Source organism: Pinus tabuliformis, chromosome 1_2 (assembly GCF_031772625.1).
Source record: "Pinus tabuliformis cultivar Carrire ecotype Pingquan chromosome 1_2, CPIR1, whole genome shotgun sequence".
In the NCBI taxonomy this organism is placed as follows: domain Eukaryota; kingdom Viridiplantae; phylum Streptophyta; class Pinopsida; order Pinales; family Pinaceae; genus Pinus; species Pinus tabuliformis.
Window position 1 is genome coordinate 576,730,554 of NC_142298.1, and position 22,494 is coordinate 576,753,047.

The window sequence follows — 22,494 nt, forward strand, 5'->3', positions numbered from 1 at the left end:
CCATGTAATTATATTATTATGTCTGAGTTAATAAATAAATTGTTTGGAAATATTCACGAAAGGGAACTAGAGTTTATAAGATCTCTTTCTAGCTTAGCAAAAGCTATGGTGGTCAATTCCACATGATGGAGCTTCCCTAAATGTCTCCTAAAAAACCCTAGTAGAAAAATAAATGAAAATAAATTAACATAATGGGAGAGAAAAAATGTTAATCACTTAATTGGAGAGAAATAATAAGTGAAGTGGAATAAAGAAATGCCAAAGAGAAACACATGGTTTAAAGAAAAGGAAAAGTAACTTTTTGAAAAACTAAAGCAAAAATGCCTAGGCAAAAGGTTGGCATACCTTAAACTAGGCAATTAATAAAATTTGTTGGAAGAAAAAATATAAAAAGAAAAATCATGTAGGAATCAAGGGGGGATTCTTGAGGGAAAAAAGATATAACTCATGGGAACTATGAGAGACAGTTCATGGTTGGGAGGAACGTGGAGGAACGTGTTCGATTCTCGAATGTTTGCAAGAAATTACTATGGTTAGACATAATTATATTTGTAATTTATTTGTTGATTCTAGTATTGAGTTAATGATGTGCAATTTTTGAATAGGGTAGATAATTCTACATGCAGAAACTAACTATTAATTTAAGTAACAACCTCGACGAAATATGCAAAATGGAATTATCTACCATTGGATATATTAATATTATTAGTCAAAATTCGTTATAGATATTGTCTGTTTTATAGTGATATAACAATCGGTGTTCTAATGTACATGTTAAATGAGATAGACTCAAGAATACACATGGGAAGATATCATCGTTTGAACATGATATTAGATGGGAAAAAAAAAATATTGATTTAGCAATGATATATTATGCTCAACTATCTATTCAATTTTCATTAAATCATGTTGGGCTAGGTAGATTAAACTAGAAAAGAATAGCGTAGGTATGATTTCGACTGGAATTATCATTAAAATACGAATCGAGACAATGGAATTCATGTGGAATGTTTTGTATAACTCTTTATATTTACAATAGAGGTTAAGTAATATGCACATAATTATCTAAAGGATCCACTATTTAAGATGTGCTATAAAAGTATAACGGATCCTACAACGTACATATATAGAAGCAAAAAATTTTAGGTAATATCCGTGTATACTTACATGAGTCCTTATATAATGGTAGTTAGGTTATGGTCGGAGGTCAAAGTAAGCTGGTTTGTCTTAGATCTACGAAAAAAAACACAAAAAAGATGAATTTAAAAGGAGGGTCTATGTAAAGGAGAAGGAATATGAATTAACTAAACATACATTTAATTTAGTAAATAACTCTTAAACGACTCATTCAAATTGTGAGGGCAAGGTGGATAAAGTGTTTATCAGAAGGACTGTATGTTACATTTCAAAATTAAAAATTGGCATAATTGGCGATTTTATAACCTGGAATAGAGAGATGAAATGATATATAAGAATCTCAATTGAAATGATATATAAGAATCTCAATTGAATTTAAGGGTTGAGATATTTTGCAAAGATCCTAACAAATGTCACTATCTATTAGTCTGTTGCAATAATTAATTTTAAGTATGTTAAAACAAATAACGTGTAAGCACTAGAGAAGTGATTGGTATCAAAATTAAAAATTGGCATAATTGGCGGTTTTATAGCCTGGAATAGAGAGATGAAATGATATATAAGAATCTCAATTGAATTTAAGGGTTGAGATATTTTGCAGAGAGCCTAACAAATGTCACTATCTATTAGTCTGTTGCAATAATTAATTTTAAGTATGTTAAAACAAATAACCTGTAAGCACTAGAGAAGTGTTTGGTATCAAGTTCTGTTGGAATTTAATTCCAACTGCAACAATGAACAGCTGGATTTGCAGTAAATACTCCAGCCTGTTCGATGCCTTAAAGTCAAGCCCGATATTTTTGCACATTAATATGCATTAAAGTTTCAATCGAATTCCCCTGCAGAGAGCTGACTTGTTTTTTGATAGAAGCATCACTGTCTTACTGCATTAAATACAGAGATAAACATTAGAAGATATTTTGTAATACTTTATTGTTTAAATCAGATATGTTTTAACATATAAATGCATCACACAACAGTTCAGTTTAAAAGGTTAGCAGCTGATTGATAGAGAGCAGAGGAGAGCACGCAACAGCGTGAAGATAATACTTGCCAGGCACAGCAGTGCACAACAGAGTAGATGCAACACAAGTTACATCAACTGAAAAAAAAACTATGTTGCTAAAACACCGTTTCCAGCAAGCGATTTTCTGTTTTTCTGTGCAAAAACAGAGTGCAAAAACAGAGCAATTTTTGTCTGTATGTTATGGAATTTATCAGAAAATAGTCTAGGCACTCAGTGAGTCAAAAAACAGAGATTGTTTTTCACTATAGGAGCTGTAAGAAGTTTGTTGAGCTGACTTTTTCCAGCAGAGAAAGCTTTTGCTTGTTTTCATTATACAGTCAGTATCTCTTCTTTACCAATACAGGTTAAGATGGCGGATGCTGGAACAGGTTTGACAAATTCCCAACTGCCACAGTTTAATGGGAAAAATTATAGTTATTGGTCCATAACAATGAAAGCACTGTTTGCTTCTCAAGGACTATGGGAGCTGGTTGAAAATGGCTATGTTGAACCTGCAGATGCAAGAGCACTGGTTGCTTTGACAGTAGTAGAAAGAGACCAGTTGAAGGGCGATAGAAAGAAGGATGCCAAAGCCCTCTTTTTCCTCTTCCAATCAATACATGAAAGTGTTTTTCCGCGGATTGCAGCAGCAACAAAATCTAAGGAGGCATGGGATATTCGATTGATAGAGAGTAGAGGAGAGCACGCAGCAGTGTGAAGATAATACTTGCCAGGCACAGCAGTGCACAGCAGAGTAGATGCAACACCGCAGCAGAGAGCAGAAAGGGAAAATGCACAGCAGTGCAGAAATTTGAATGTAATTCGTTTTTGATGTTTATCTGTGTGGAACAGAAGCATTCCTTAATGAATTTCTGAAGTAGATGTTTAGCAATAGAAGTTGTGAAATTCCCTCAGTATGAGGAATACAAATCTGTAACAGTTAGTTTTATTTTAATAAATACAAGTTATTTTTCCTGTTTTTGTTGCACCGTAACTCAAAAAATACTTGACGTCAAAAATTTACGTTGCTGCAACACCACGAACAGTGTTGCTGCAACACAAGTTACAGCAACTGAAAAAAAAAACTGTGTTGCTGAAACACCGTTTCCAGAAAGCGATTTTCTGTTTTTCTGTGCAAAAACAGAGTGCAAAAACAGAGCAATTTTTGTCTATATGTTATGGAATATATCAGAAAATTCGAACATGGTATCAGAGCTAGTCTAGGCACTCAGTGAGTCAAAAAACAGAGATTGTTTTTCACTGTAGGAGCTGTAAGAAGTTTGTTGAGATGACTTTTTCTAGCAGAGAAAGCTTTTGCTTGTTTTCATTATACAGTCAATATCTCTTCTTTACCAATACATGTTAAGATGGTAGATGCTGGAATGGGTTTGACAAATACTCAACTGCCACAGTTTAATGGGAAAAATTATAGTTATTGGTCCATAACAATGAAAGCACTGTTTGCTTCTCAAGGACTATGGGAGATGGTTGAAAATGGCTATGCTGAACCTGTAGATGCAACAGCACTGGCTGCTTTGACAGTAGCAGAAAGAGACCAGTTGAAGGGCGACAGAAAGAAGGATGCCAAAGCCCTCTTTTTCCTCTTCTAATCAGTACATGAAAGTGTTTTTCCGCGGATTGAAGCAGCAACAAAATCTAAGGAGGCATGGGATATTCTCAAAACTGCCTATCAAGGCATGGAGAAGGTGAAGACTGCAAAGTTGCAGATGTTGAGGAGAGATTTTGAAAATCTCAGCATGAAGGAATCTGATACAATAGATTCATTCTTCACTCAGGTTATTGGCTTGATAACCCAGATAAGATCTCATGGTGAGATTCTTGAAGATAGAAGGATTGTAGAGAAAATCTTGAGATGTTTACCCTCAAGGTTTGAATCTATTGTGGTAGCAATAGAAGAAACAAAAGATCTCTCACAGTTCACGGTAGATGAGCTGAGTGCTTCTTTGTTGTCTCATGAACACAGACTGAGTAGAGGAACAGATTCCTCATTTGAGCAAGCATTCAAGACTCAGATGTCTTTTGGCCAAAGAAGAGGTCGAGGCAGAGCAAATAACAGAGGTCGTGGAAGAAGCCAAAACAGAGGCAGAAATTACCCTGCTAGCACAAGCGGAAGGAGCTGCAATCAGAACCAAGCTGAAGGTTCGAGCAAACAGCAAGCTCATGGACAAAGGTATGACAAATCCCAAGTCCAACGTCATTATTGTAAAAAATTTGGGCACTACGCCAATGAATGCAAGAAAAAACAAAATGACATGAATAATAGGAAGAATGCTAATTTTGCAAATGAAGAAGATAAGAACCCAAAGAACGTGCTGTTAACATGTAACATAGCACAAGACAAACAAGAAGATTTTTGGTTCTTAGACTCAGGTTGTAGTAATCACATGACTGGAAATATTGCAATGTTTGCCAATCTGGATGAAAATGTGAAATCTGAGGTAACAACAGGGACTGATGATAAGATATCTGTCAAGGGTAAGGGCAGAGTCAGTATTCGAGCAAAAAATGGAGAACAGATGATTGTGCCATAGGTATACTATGTACCTAGTCTAAAATGTAATCTTTTGAGCATTGGACAGCTCATAAACAAAGGTTACAACGTGTTCTTCAAAGATGATTTGTGTACTATCAGAGACATACCTCCAAGTAAGAAGATCATTGCACAGGTGTAGATGACCAGCAATAGAATGTTTCCTCTCAAACTCAGGGCAGATTTGAAGGAAGGAAAAACTATTGCGGCTGTAACACAAGAAGTCTTTCAGGAACAAGTGAAAGATGTGAATTGGTTGTGGCATTTGAGATTTGGACATCTCAATTTCGGAGGCCTGAATCTATTGCACAAAATGGGAATGGTAAAGGGATTGTCGTTGATTGAGAAACCTGATAGCCTTTGTGAAGGCTGCATCTTGGGCAAGCAACACAAAGAAATCTTTCCAGCAGGAAAGAGTATAAGGGCAAAAGCACCCTTGGAAATTGTTCACTCTGATGAGTGTGGACTGATGTAAATACCATCATTTGCCGGAAATAAATATGTTTTAACTTTTATTGATGATTACACCAGAAAGACATGGGTGTATATGTTGAAACAAAAGAGTGAAGTGTTTGAGAAATTCCGCCACTTCAAAACTCTTGTTGAAAAGCAGTGTGGGCATTATATCAAAGTGCTCAGAACAGATAGAGGAGGAGAGTACATCTCCCAAGACTTTCTGCTTTTTTGCAGAGAGAATGGCATACAAAAGCCGTTTATCGCAAGGTATACACCTCAACAAAACGATGTTGCTGAAAGAAAGAATAGGACCATTCTTGACATGGTCAGAAGCATGCTGAAGGAAAAACACTTGCCGCATGAGTATTGGGCAGAAGATGTTACTTGCACAGTTTACATCTTGAATAGATGTCCAACTAAAGTTGTCATGAACAGAATACCAGAAGAGGCATGGAGTGGTCAAAAACAAACTGTCACTCACATGAGAGTACTCGGTTGTGTTGCATATGCACATGTACCGGATCAGCTAAGGAAAAAGCTTGATAGTAAGGGGGAGAAGTGTGTCTTTATTGGCTATTGTGATGAGTCAAAAGCATACAAACTTTATAATCCATCCACCAAGAAATTGATAGTAAGCAGAGATGTGCAGTTCATTGAAGGTGAAGCTTGGGATGGAAGCTTGGAAAAATAGTGAATGTAAAGACAATAGTGTCTCATGAAGAAGAAGAGGAAGGGACAATAGCAAATAATCCTTCCTTGGTGGCTCCTCCTCCACCACAGCAAGTACAACAAACCACACCACAAGCTGGAATTCGAACAGCCTTGAGAAGTCAAGGAAGAACAGATGCTGTTACACCACAAACAGCTGTTGCTGAAACACCACAGGGATCAGATATACCCTCAAGTTCGGATGGAACTCCAAGCACACCAAGAAGACCAAGATTCAGAAATCTGAGTGAGATTTATGAACAAGGAGAGGTAAGTAACAATACCGGTCTGAATTCATTATTCGCTTTGTATTGTCATGTTGGTGACCCAATCCATTTTGAAGATGCTGTAAATGAAGATAAATGGATTGAAGCAATGAATGAAGAAATTGGTGCAATTGAGAAGAGTAAAGCGTGGGAGTTAGTGGACCTCCCTGAAGGCAAAGATGCCATTGGAGTTAAATGGGTCTATAAGACCAAAAGCAATGCTGAAGGTAAGATTGACAGGCACAAAGCAAGACTTGTTGTGAAAGGCTACAAGCAGCAACAAGGCAAAGACTATGATGAAACCTTTGCACCAGTAGCAATGATGGAAACAGTCAGAACAGTGTTGTCTATTGCAGCACAACACAAATGGAAGATTTATCAGATGGATGTTAAATCTGCATTCGTGAATGGAGTGTTAGAAGAAGAGGTTTATGTTGATCAACCTCCGGGCTATGAAGTTGAAGGCCAAGAGCATAAAGTTTGTAAACTAAAGAAGGCTCCTTATGGGCTGAAGCAAGCTCCAAGAGCATGGTACAGCAGAATTGATGCTTATCTGATTGAGAATGGGTTTGATAAGTGTGATGGTGAACCCACACTCTACATAAAACAAAATGACGGTAAGATTATTATTGTTGTTTTATATGTAGATGATCTGATTTTTACTGGCAATGATGCTTCTCTCATTGCTGATTTTAAAGCAGTCATGAAAAGTGAATTTGAAATGACTGACTTGGGCTTCTTAAGATATTTTCTTGGAATTGAAGTAGACCAAAGTGAAAATGGTGTTTTCATTTCTCAAGATAAATATGTAGAAGCAGTGTTGAAGAGATTTAACATGCAGAACAGCAAAGCAGCTGTGGCTCCAACTGTAGTGGGGTTGAAATTGACCAAAGAAGACAGTAGCAAATATTTTGATCCAAAATTGTACAAGAGCATAGTTGGCAGCCTTATGTACTTAACTACAACTAGGCTGGACATTATGCACGCTGTGAGTTTAATCTCCAGATTTATGGAAAGACCGAAAGAGACTCATTGGCAGGCAGCCAAGAGGATTCTAAGGTATGTGAATGGAACGAAGGGGTTTGGTATTTTATACTCCTCTTCTAAAAGTTTCATGTTGACTGGTTACACTGACAGTGATTGGGCTGGAAGTGTTGATGATAGGAAAAGCACATAGGGATATGTGTTTCATATGGGATCGGGAGCCATCTCGTGGGATTCCAAGAAGCAACCAGTTGTGGCTTTGTCAACAACAGAGGCAGAGTATGTGGCAGCAACAGCAGCAGCATGCCAAGCAGTATGGCTGAGAAGAGTTCTCAAAGATTTGTGTCATGAACAAGAAAATGGCACAACCATTTACTGTGACAATAGCTCAGCAATAGCATTGTCCAAAAACTTTGTTTTTCATAAAAGAGCAAAGCACATAGACACCAAATTTCACTTCATACGTGAATTAGTTAACAATGGTGAGATTGTTTTGCAGCACTACAGAACAGAGGATCAGCTTGCTAACATCTTGACAAAACCATTAGCAAAGAAAGGTTTTGATCATTTCAGGAAATGTCTAGGTATGCAGCAGTTGAAATTAAGGGGGAGTGTTGGAATTTAATTCCAACTGCAACAATGAACAGCTGGATTTGCAGTAAATACTCCAGCCTGTTCGATGCCTTAAAGTCAAGGCCAATATTTTTGCACATTAATATGCATTAAAGTTTCAATTGAATTCCCCTGCAGAGAGCCGACTTGTTTTTTGATAGAAGCATCACCGCCTTACTGCATTAAATACAGAGATAAACATTAGAAGATATTTTGTAATACTTTATTGTTTAAATCAGATATGTTTTAACATATAAATGCATCACACAGCAGTTCAGTTTAAAAGGTTAGCAGCAGATTGATAGAGAGCAGAGGAGAGCACGCAGCAGTGTGAAGATAATACTTGCCAGGCACAACAGTGCACAGCAGAGTAGATGCAACACCGCAGCAGAGAGCAGAAAGGGAAAATGCACAGCAGTGCAGAAATTTGAATGTAATTCGTTTTTAATGTTTATCTGTGTGGAACAGAAGCATTCCTTAATGAATTTCTGAAGTAGATGTTCAGCAATAGAAGTTGTGAAATTCCCTTAGTATGAGGAAGGCAAATCTGTAACAGTTAGTTTTATTTTAATAAATACAAGTTATTTTTCCTGTTGTTGTTACACCGTAACTCAAAAAATACTTGATGTCAAAAATTTATGCTGCTGCAACACCACGAACAGCGTTGCTGCAACACAAGTTACAGCAACTGAAAAAAAAAACTGTGTTGCTGAAACACTGTTTCCAACAAGCGATTTTCTGTTTTTCTGTGCAAAAACAGAGTGCAAAAACAGAGCAATTTTTGTCTGTATGTTATGGAATTTATCAGAAAATTCCAACAAGTTCAAGATCTTATCAAACTCAGTCAATGATCTACATGTCAAAGAAAAAAAATCCACTAGAATTAACAAGAATGCTAGATTTATTCCGACATAATAAAATTATTATTCAAATTTATTGAAATGGATAGATTTGAGAGTTATAGCAACACCGAACGCAGGCTAAAATGGAATACTCATACATGATAACTATATATACATATAAATAGTTTAATCGAGAGTAGAATTATAAAAGTGGGGTATTTTTCAATAGTAAAAATAAAGGGAATGTTTTTATTTCCAAAAATTATTTAATTCTAAAAAACCCGAGTCACAATTCTATTCGAAACTATGAAATAAAAGAAATGATAGTCTTTTCGTAGTACAAACCATTAAATGGCATATTAAAGGAATATATAGCAACAGAGAACCAAGACCTAAGAATATAACCTTGGAAAGGTTGGTTATGAATGCATAAAGAGAACGACCCTAGTCCACGAGACATCTATATCATTGACCTACGACAATTTGCAGAGAGACATAAAGTTTCGACCTATAGGCAAAGGAAGTTGTGTATTTATCTTTTGGCCAGTATAAACGTTGTTGGTATTATCTAGCGCTACTTTCACTTCTAGTAAGGACAACATAACTATGGCAAATACACCAGGATAAGAGTTATAATTAGCACAACCATATTTACCAAAGTAAATATGGTTGATATATGTTGATAGGTGTATATGAAGCATATATACAAATATATATTTCAATGTGGTTAATACACGCGGATAAGCTTATATCAACTATATTAATAATTATTGTTGGTATTTAAGATTATTAATAATTATATAAATAACTATATACAATTATTAGTAACTATATAAATATTAATAATGAGATTATTTATATATATTACTATATAAATATTATATTGATATTATAATAATTATATAAACTGCTAATATATATTAATTAATAATAATAATAGCTCATAATAATATTAGATTATTATTATATTATTTAAATAACCTAATAATATAAAATTATATAAATATAATAATAATAATAACATTTATATGGTATAATAATAATAATAATAATTATTATTATTATAATATTATAATATATATAATATTATATTATTAAATAATATAAAACATTATTATTATTATAATGATAATATAATCAATATTATTATAATATTATAATAAAATATTATTATTATTATAATATAAAATAATAATTATATAATAATATATAGAAATAATCTGTTTGTTAATATTTATATAGTTATTAGTAATAATTGATTATAATATCCCCGGATGCGGGTGTTAGATAAGCAATTAATGAAAATCCGCAGTCGGACAAGCAGGTGGCTGATCCATATGGCAACCTGTGCCTTCCCTTGTGGGAATTTAAGGCAGGTCACTGTTCCTCGGCCGACGCCATTAACTAGTTGTGAGAACTAAGAAATTCCCTGCAAATTTAGAAATATGGAGCAAAGCCCCCTGCAATTACCCATTCAACCTCTCAGTTGCTCTTGCCACCCGTCTGCAGTAGAACCGAGCCTTCACACTGCTACGGGAAGACGTTGCAGACTCCTCTGCTACGTCGACCTGGGTAATGGTCATCATTTTTCTCAGTCCTTTCTCTGCAACCTGCATTTTGAGGTCTCTGCCCCTCTTTCCAACCTCGATTTGAATTCCCTTGTTACTCTCAACATCCCCTCCGCCGTTCTTGCCCCGCCTCCTGCCCCTAAAACTCAATGCTTGTTGTAGCTTTCTAGTTGGAGAATCATGTGCCAATGCCATCGAATGCGGTGCAGGCGAGGTGGTAGTTGGGGTGGCACCACTCACCCTTCGTATTTGCCCCCTTTTGTCTCCACTTCCCTATCTACCTCCACACCCCCAGGCCCTTCCTCTTCCTGCTTCCTTGGCAGATACCCAGATACCCGTAGCGGCTGAGGTAGAATGGGCACTCGCAAGGTTCAATGTTCAGGTGGAGTCGTCGAGCACAATGCTTCTTCCCAACAAGCTCAATTCTAGTTTTGCTACTCCATGGATAGGTCGGTCATCATTGCCACTGTCGCGATGGACTTCAGAGAGGTAACTGGCTCATGCACCGAACCAGAGCTTAGCCTAGAAACAAACCAGGCTCCTCCATCGCTCATCAACTTTCAGGGGGAGCAGAGCTCCAGACACCTGCCAAGAGACATGGACCATCCGTCCAGCAGTTGACAGCAGATTCTGGGAGGTGATGCCACCCGCAAAGACAAAGGAATACAAGTGGAGGATCGTGAGCCACAGGACACTGGAGGTGGCGGGCAATCAGCAGATACTGGATTAGAAGAATATGGCTGGCGTCCGATTGTGGAAGAGAAGCCACCAACCTAAGACACTTAGCCGCTGCATGCCAAGTCACGTGTCGGGTTCTGAGTTCAGTTTTGTTTATTTTTGTTTTACTATGGTCAATTTTGAGTCTCGCTTCCAGCTCGAGTTCTCAGTTTTGGTTTTCTTGGGCTATTTCACTGTGATTAATTTTGAACTATACTATGGGTTTTACTGTGGTTGTCTTTCTGAATTTTATAGTCTTTACGCAGTGCTAATTTTGGTTATAAATTTTGAATTTTGGAACTGTAGCTTGTGCGTGGGTAAAATGAACTTCTTTCTTATCTCGTTCTCAGACTGGTTTCCCCAACTGGGGCAATCACAATGTCAAGACTTGCTACTTAAAATGGTCATATAACTGACCTAGTACCACAGAGGCCGATGCCTCTTTGTACATTATGTTTTTATTAATAGATCAATTTTACTTAGAAAAGAAATATTTGATTATAATATTATAATAATATTATATTATTATAATAATATAAAAATATAATAATAATAATAATATAGTCAATATTATTATAATAAGAACAATGAAGACAGACCATTTATTATTTATGATAATTAATAACTATATAAATAGTAGAAACTATATTCTCATATTCTTATATATTTAAGATTATTATATTAATATTATTATAATAATATAAACTCATAATAATATTAGTATTATTAGTTATTATTATTAGGTTTTAGTATTTTTAATATTTATCTTAGGATTTGTATAAATAGGATTAATTATTATCAGTATTTAACTAATAAATGTTAACAGTCACATTATTTCTATATATTATTATATTAATATTATAAAAATAATATAAACTCCTAATATATATTAATTAATAATAAGAATAGTTCATATTAATATTATATTATCATTATATTATTATAATAATATAATAATATAAAATTATAAAAAAATAATAGCAATTATATTGTATAACTATTATTAATAATAATAATAAATAATAATATAATATATATTATTATTATTATTATTATATACAAACATAATTGTTATTATTATAATAATAATATAATGAATATTATTATAATATATTATTATAATAAGAACAATAAAGACCAATTATTTATTATTTATGAAAATTAATAACTATACAAATAATAGCAACTATATTCTTATATAATTATATATATGATTATTATATTAATATTATTATAATAATATAAACTCTTATTTTTATTATTATTATTATTATTAGGCTTTAGTATTTTTAATATTTATTGTAGGGCTTGTATACATAAGGTTAATTATTATCAGTATTTAGGATAATTAATAACTGTATAAATATTAACAACAAGATTATTTATATATATTATTATATTAATATTATAATAATTACATAAATTCCTAATATATATTAATTAATAATAATAATAGCTCATTATAATATTAAATTATCATTATACTATTATAATAATATTATATTATTATATTATTGTTATTATAATAATATACAAATTCAATTATTATTATAACAATAATATAATCAATATTATTATAATTATAATGATAACAATAAAGACCAATTATTTATAATAATTAATAACTATACAAATAATAGCAAGTATATTCTTATATATTTATATATTTATGATTATTAGATTAATATTATTATAAATATATTATCTCATAATAATAATTATTATTATTATTATTATTCTTAGGCTTTAGTATTTTGAATATTTATCTTAGGGTTTGTATACATTGGGTTAATTATTATTGGTATTTAGGATCATTAATAACTATGTAAATATTGACAACCAGATAATTTATATATATTATTATATTAATAATATAAACTCGTAATATATATTAACTAATAATAAAAATAGCTCATAATAATATTAAAATAATATAATAATATAAAATTATAAAAAAAATCATAACAATAAAAATCATAATAATAATAATATCTGATTATAATATTATATTATTATAAAAATATACAAATATAATTATTATTATAATAATAATATAATCAATATATATTTTTTTAGGTAGGTAAGCACCGACGGGGGATTTGAACGAGTGACTTATCGCAAGGAGTGCCTTAACAGTGCACCCATTCACCGTCAATCCAAAGCCCTATGGGCTATAATATAATCAATATTATTATAATATATTATTATAACAATAACAATAAAGACCAATTATTTATGATAATTAATAACTATACTCATAATAGCAACTATATTCTTATATATTTATATATTTATGATTATTATATTAATATTATTATAATAATATAAATTATTATTATTATTATTATTATTATTATTATTATTATTACTATTATTATTATTATTATTATTAGGCTTTAGTATTTTTAATAGTTATCTTAGGGTTTGTATACATTGGGTTTATAATATTAGTCCCTTTTGTTTATTATTACCTAAGGGTTTAAGGGATTATGAACCAAAGGGAATAATATTAAAGAAAAAGTACTAATATTATAAACCCAAGGAATTAATAAACCAAACTCTTTAATATTATAAACCTAAGGAATTAGTGAACCCAATGGATAAATATTAAAAACCTAAGGGATGAAGAAGAACAATAAATTAATATTACAAACGCAACAGAAATATAAAGATGTCCATCATTTATATTATAAACCCAAGTTAATAATAAACCCAAATGATCAATACTAAAACCCAAAGGGATTATGAACCGAAGAAAATAATGTTAAACCCAAGGGACTAATATTATAAACCCAACATTGATAAACCCTAATGTAAATATTAGAAAGACAAAAATAAACATGGTTTATTTTTATGGTGTGAGAATCCTTGTCACAATGTGACATTCAACCATGCTTGGCTATGGTTGCCTATGATTGACAATGGTTTACCATGCTCGATATTATAAACCTAAGGGAATAATAAAACCAAGGCATTGATATTATAAACCTCAATGAATAATAAAACTAAGGTATTAATACGAAAACCCCAAGGGATTATGAGCCCAAGGAAATAATATTAAACTCATGGGACTAATATTATAAACCCGACATTGTTAAACCCAAATATAAACACTACAAACACTAAAATAAACATGGTTTATTTTCATGGTGAGTTAATCTTTGTCAAAAAGTGCCATTCAACCAAGGGACTAATATTATAAAACCAACATTGTAAAACCAAAATATAAATACTACAAATACTAAAATAAACATGGTTTATTTTGACGATGAGACAATTCTTGTCACAATGCAACATTCAACCATGGTTTACAATGTTTGGCTATGATTGACAATGGTTTACCATGATTTATATTATCAACCAAATGGAATAATAAACCCAATGGATTGATATTATAAACCCAAATGAATAATAAACCCAAGGGATAAATACTAAAACCCAAGGGATTATGAAGCCAAGGGAATAATATTAAACCCATGGGACTAATATTATAAACTTCACATCGAGTAAAGACAAATATCAATACTACAAACACTAAAATCAACATAGTTTATTTTGATGGAGGGACAGTCCTTGTCACCATGCGACATTCAAACATGGTTCACCATGTTTGGCTACGATTTATATTATAAACCTAAGGGAATAAAAAAACCCAAATTTTGATATTATAAACCCAAATGAATAATAAACTGAAGGGAGTAATACTAAAACCCCAAGGGAATATGAACCCAAGGGAACAATATTAAGCCCAAGAGACTAATATTATAAACCCAATATTTGTAAACCCAAATATAAATATTACAAACACTAAAATAAACATGTTTTATTTTCATGGTGAGACATTCTTTGTCAAAATGTGACATATTATAAACATTGAAATAAACATGATGTACCATCATTGATTTTCATATTGAGACATTCCTTATCACAATTCCATGTCGAACCATGGTCGACATCATAATAAACCGTGTTTGACTCAAGAATAATAAACCCAAGCGATTGATATTATAAACCCAATGGATTACTACTAAACCCCAAGGGATTATGAAACAAAGGGAATACTATTAAACAAAATGGACTCATAATATAAAGCCAAGGGAACAAGAAACCCAAGGGATTATTATTTATTTTCATGGTGAGACAATCCTTGTCACAATGTAACATTCAAGCATGGTTGACCATGGTTGGCTGTGATTGACAATGGTTTACCGCAATGGATATTATAAACCTAAGGGAATAATTTACCCAAGGGATCAATATGAGAAACCTAAAGGAATAATAAAACGAAGGGATTAATACTATGACCCCAAGGGATTATGAAGCTAAGGGAATAATATTAAATCCAAGGGACTAATATTATAAACCCAATGTATATAAACCCCAAGACAAATATTATAAACATTAAAATAAACATGATCGACCATCATTGATTTTCATATTATAAACCTAAGGGAATAGTAAACCTAACTTATTTAAATTAATACTAAAATCCCAAAGGATTAATACTGAAACCCCAAGGGATTAATACTAAAACCCCTAGGGACTATGAACCGAAGGGAATAATATTAAGCCTAAGGGATTAATACTAAAACCCTAAGGGATTATGAACCCAAGGGAATAATATGAAGCCAAAGGGAATAATATTATAAACCAAATATTTGTAAACCCAAATATAAATATTACAAACACTAAAATAAACATGTTTTATTTCATGGTGAGACAATCTTTGTCAAAATCTGATATTCAAACATGGGACTAATATTATAAACACAACATTGGTAAACCCAAATATAAATACTACAAGCACTAAAATAAACATGGTTTATTTTGATGGTGAGACAATTCTTGTCACAATGCGACATTCAACAATGGTTGACTATGTTTGGTTATGATTGACAATGGATTACAATGGATTAATACAAAAACCCCAAGGGATTATGAACCCGGGGGAATAATATTAAACCCATGGGACTAATATTATCAACCCAACATTGTTAAACCCAAATATAAACACTACAAACACTAAAATAAACATGGTTTATTTTCATGGTGAGTCAATCTTTGTCAAAATGTGACATTCAACCATGGGACTAATATAATAAAACCAACATTGGTAAACCCAAATATAAATACTACAAATACTAAAATAAAAATGGTTTATTTTGACTGTGAGACAATTCTTGTCACAATGCGACATTCAACCATGGTTGACGATGTTTGCTATGATTGACCATGGATTACCATGATTTATATTATCAACCAAAGGGAATAGTAAACCCAAGGGATTGATATTATAAACCCAAATGAATAATAAACCCAAGGGATAAATACTAAAACCCAAGGGATTATGAAGCCAAGGGAATAATATTAAACCAATGGGACTAATATTATAAACTTCACATCGAGTAAAGGAAAATATCAATCCTACAAACACTAAAATAAACACAGTTTATTTTGATGGTGAGACAATCCTTGTCACAATGCGACATTCAAACATGGTTCACCATGTTTGGCTACGATTTATATTATAAACCTGAAGAATAAAAAAACCCAAATTTTGATATTATAAACCCAAATGAATAATAAACCAAAGGGAGTAATACTAAAACCCCAAGGAAATATGAACCCAAGCGAATAATATTAAGCCCAAGGGACTAATATTATAAACCCAATATTCGTGAACCCAAATATAAATATTACAAACACTAAAATAATCATGTTTTATTTTCATGGATAAACAATCTTTGTCAAAATGTGATGTTAAAGCATGGGAGTAATATTATGAACCCAACATTGGTAAACCCAAATATAAATACTACAAACCCTAAGACAAATATTATAAACATTGAAATAAACATGATGTACCATTATTGATTTTCATATTGAGACAATCCTTATCACATTTCCATGTCAGACCATGGTCGGTGTCATAACAAACCGTGTTTGACTCAGGAATAATAAACCCAAGCGATTGATATTATAAACCCAAGGCATTAATACTAAACCCCAAGGGATTATGAACCAAAGGGAATACTATTAAACAAAAGGGACTCATAATATACAACCAAGGGAATAGAAAACCGAAGGGATTGATATAATAAACCCAAAGGAATAATAAACCCAAGGGATTATTATTTATTTTCATGGTGAGACAATCCTTGTCACAATGTGACATTCAAGCATGGTTGACCATGGTTGGCTGTGATTGACAATGGTTTACCACGATGGATATTATAAACCTAAGGGAATAATAAACCAAAGGGATTAATATGAGAAACCAAAAGGAATAATAAAATGAAGGGATTAATAATAAGATCCCAAGGGATTATGAACTCAAGGGAATAATATTAAATCCAAGGGATTAGTATTATAAACCCAACGTATATAAACCCCAAGACAAATATTACAAACATTAAAATAAACATGATCGACCATCATTGATTTTCATATTATAATCCTAAGGGAATAGTAAACCCAACTTATTTACATTAATACTAAAATCCCATGGGATTAATACTAAAACCCCAATGGATTAATATTGAAACCCCTAGGGACTATGAACCCAAGGGAATAATATTAAGCCCAAGGGATTAATACTAAAACCCCAAGGAATTATGAAGCCAAGGGAATAATATTAAGCCCAAGGGACTAATATTATAAACCCAATATTCATAAACCCAAATATAAATATTACAAACACTAAAATAAACATGTTTTATTTTCATGGTGAGACAATCTTTGTCAAAATGTGACATTCAAACATGGGACTAGTATTATAAACCCAACATTGGTAAACCCAAATATAACTACTACAAACAATAAAATAAACATGGTTTATTTTGATGGTGAGATAATTTTTGTCACAATGGGACATTCAACCATGGTTGACCATGTTTGGCTATGATTGACAATGTTTTACAATGGATTACTCCAAGGGATTATGAACCCAAGGGAATAATATTAAAACCATGTGACTAATACTATAAACCCAACATTGTTAAACCCAAATATAAACACTACAAACACTAAAATAAACATGGTTTATTTTCATGGTGAGTCAATCTTTGTCAAAATGCGACATTCAATCAAGGGACTAATATAATAAAACCAACATTGGTAAACCCAAATATAAATTCTACAAATACTAAAATAAACATGGTTTATTTTGACGGTGAGATGATTCTTGTCACAATGAGACACTCAACCATGGTTAACAATGTTTGGATATGATTGACAATGGTTTACCATGATTTATATTATCAACCAAAGGGAATAATAAACCCAAGGGATTGATATTATAAACCCAAATGAATAATAAACCAAAGGGATAAATACTAAAACCAAAAGGATTATGAAGCCAAGGGAATAATATTAAACCCATGGCACTAATATTATAAACTTCACATCGAGTAAAGGCAAATATCAATACTACAAACACTAAAATAAACATAGTTTATTTTGATTGTGAGACAATACTTGTCAAAACACGACATTCAAACATGGTTCACCATGTTTGGCTACAATTTATATTATAAACCTAAGGGAATAAAAAAACCCAAAATTTGATATTATAAACCCAAATGAATAATAAACCGAAGGGAGTAATACTAAAACCTTAAGGGAATATGAACCCAAGGGAACAATATTAAGACCAAGGGACTAATATTATAAACCCAATATTCGTAAACCCAAATATAAATATTACAAACACTGAAATAGACATATTTTATTTTCATGGCGAGACGATCTTTGTCAAAATGTGACCTTCAAGCATGGGACTAATATTATAAACCCAACATTGGTAAACCCAAATATAAATACTACAAACCCGAAGACAAATATTATAAACATTGAAATAAACATGATGTACCATAATTGATTTTCATATTGAGACAATCCTTATCACAATTCCATGTCGGACCATGGTCGACATCATAATAAATTGTGTTTGACTCAGGAATAATAAACCCAAGCAGTTGATATTTTAAACCCAATGGATTAATACTAAACCCCAAGGGATTATGGAACAAAGGGAATACTATTAAACAAAAGGGACTCATAATAAAAAACCCAAGGGATTTTTATAATAAACCAAAAAGAATAATAAACCAAAGGGATTATTATTTATTTTTATGGTGAGACAATCCTTGTCACAATGTGACATTCAAGCATGGTTGACCATGGTTGGCTATGATTTACAATGGTTTACCACGATGGATATTATAAACCTAAGGGAATAATAAACCCAAGGCATTAATATGAGAAACCAAAAGGAATAATAAAATGAAGGGATTAATACTAAGACCCCAAGGGATTACAAACTGAGGGAATAATATTAAATCCAAGGGACTAATATTATAAACCCAATGTATATAAACCCCAAGCAAATATTATAAACATTAAAATAAACATGATTGACCATCATTGATTCTCATATTATAAACCTAAGGGAATAGTAAGCCGAACTTATTTACATTAATACTAAAATCCCAAGGAATTAATACTAAAACCCCTAGGGACTATGAACCCAAGGGAATAATATTAATCCCAAGGGATTAATACAAAAACACCAAGGGCTTATGAACCCAAGGGAATAATATTAATCCCAAGGGACTAATATTATAAACACAATATTCGTAAACCCAAATATAAATATTACAAACACTAATATAAACATGTTTTATTTTCATGGTAAGACAATCTTTATCAAAATGTGACATTCAAGCATGGGGCTAATAATATAAACCCAACATTGGTAAACCCAAATATAAATACTAAAAACACTAAAATAAACATGGTTTATTTTGATGGTGAGACAATTCTTGTCACAATGCGACATTCAACCATGGTTGACCATGTTTGGCTATGATTGACAATGGTTTACAATGGATTAATACGAAAACCCCAAGGGAATATGAACCCAAGGGAATAATATTAAACCCATGGGACTAATATTAGAAACTCGACATTGTTAGGCCCAAATATAAACACTATAAACACTAAAATAGACGTGGTTTATTTTCATGGTGAGTCAATCCTTGTCAAAATGCGACATTCAACCAAGGGACTAATATAATAAAACCAACATTGGTAAAACCAAATTTAAATACTACAAATACTAAAATAAACATGGTTTATTTTGCAGTGAGACAATTCTTGTCACAATATGACATTCAACCATGGTTGACGATGTTTGGCTATGATTGACAATGGTTTACCATGATTTATATTATCAACCAAAGAGAATAATAAACCCCAAGGATTGATATTATAAACCCAAGGGATAAATACTAAAACCCAAGGGATTATGAAGCCAAAGGAATAATATTAAACCCATGGGACTAATATTATAAACTTCACATCGAGTAAAGGCAAATATCAATACTACAAACACTAAAATAAACATAGTTTATTTTGATGGTGAGACAATCCTTGTCACAATGCGACATTCAAACATGGTTCACCATGGTTTGCTACGATTTATATTATAAACCTAAGGGAATAAAAAAACCCGAATTTTGGATATTATAAACCCAAACGAATAATAAACTGAAGGGAGTAATACTAAAACCCCTAGGGAATGTGAACCCAAGGGAACAATATTAAGCCCAAGGGACTACTATAATAAACCCAATATTCGTAAACCCAAATATAAATATTACAAACACTAAAATAAACATGTTTTACTTTCATGGTGAGACAATCTTTGTCAAAATGTGACATTCAAGCATGGGACTAATATTATAAACCAAACATTGGTAAACCCAAATATAAATACTACAAAACCTAAGAAAAATATTATAAACATTGAAATAAATATGATGTATCGTCATTGATTTTGATATTGAGACAATCCTTATCACAATTCCATGTCAAACCATGGTCAACATCATAATAAACCAGGTTTGACTCAGGAATAATAAACCCAAGTGATTGATATTATAAACCCAAGGGACTAATACTAAATCCCAAGGGATTATGAACCAAAGGGAATACTATTAAACAAAAGGGACTCATAATATAAAACCAAGGGAATACAAAACCCAAGGGGTTGATATAACAAACCAAAAGGAATAATAAACCCAAGGGATTATTATTTATTTTTATGGTGAGACAATCCTCGTCACAATGTGACATTCAAGCATGGTTGGCCATGTTTGGCTATGATTGACAATGGTTTACCATGATGGATATTATAAAGCTAAGGGAATAATAAACCCAAGCGATTAATATGAGAAACCCGAAGGAATAATAAAATGAAGGGATTAATACTAAGACCCGAAGGGATTATGAACCAAAGAGAATAATATTAAATCCAATGGACTAATATTATAAACACAACACATATAAACCCCAAGACAAATATTATCAATATTAAAATAAACATGATTGACCATCATTGATTTCATATTATAAACCTAAGGAATAGTAAACGCAACTTATTTACATTAATACTAAAATCCCAAGGGATTAATACTAAAACCCCAAGGCACTATGAACCCAAGGGAATAATATTAAGCCCAAGGGATTAATACTAAAACCCCAAGGTATTATGAACCCAAGGGAATAATATTAAGCTCAAGGGACTAATATTATAAACCCAATATTGATAAACCCAAATATAAATACTACAAACACAAAAATAAGCATGGTTTATTTTGATCATGATACAATCCTTGTCACAATGCAACATTCAAACATGGTTGATCGTGGTTGGCTATGATTGAAAATGGTTGACCATGATTGATATTATAAACCTAAGGGAATAGTAAACCCAAGGGATTAATACTAAAATCCCAAAGGATTATGAACAAAAGGGAATAATATTAAACCCAAGGGACTAATGTTATAAACTCAACATATATAAACCCTAAGACAAATATTATAAACATTGAAATAAAAATAATTGACAATCATTGATGTTCATATTGAGACAATCCTTATCAAAATTCCATGTTGGACCATGGTTGACATCATAATAAACCTTGTTTGACTCAGCAATAATAAACCCAAGCGATTGATATTATAAACCCAAGGGATTAATACTAAAATCCCAAGGGATTATGAACCAAAGGGAATATTACTAAACAAAAAGGACTAGTAATATAACCCAACGGAATAATAAACCCAAGGGATTGATATAATCAACCCAAAGGAATAATAAACCCAAGGGATTATTATTTATTTTCGTGTTGAGACAATCCTTGTCACAATGTGAAATTCAAGCATGGTTGGCTATGATTGACAATGGTCTACCACGATTGGTATTATAAACCTAAGGGAATAATAAACCCAAGGGATTATGAACCCAAGGGAACAATATTAAATCAAGAGACTGATATTATAAACCCAATGTATATAAACCCTAAGAAAAATATTATAAACATTAAAATAAACATGATCGACCATCATCGATTTACATATTGAGACAATCTTTGTCAATGCGATGTTGCACCTTGATTGAACATGATTGATTTTCATATTAAGAAAATGTTTGCCGCAATGTGATGTTGGACCATGGATGACCATGGCTGATTTTCATATTGAGACAATATCTGTCCCAATGTGACATTGTACCATGTTTGACCATGGATGACCATGGTTTTCATAATGTGACATTGGACCAAGAGACCATCTTTATCACAAT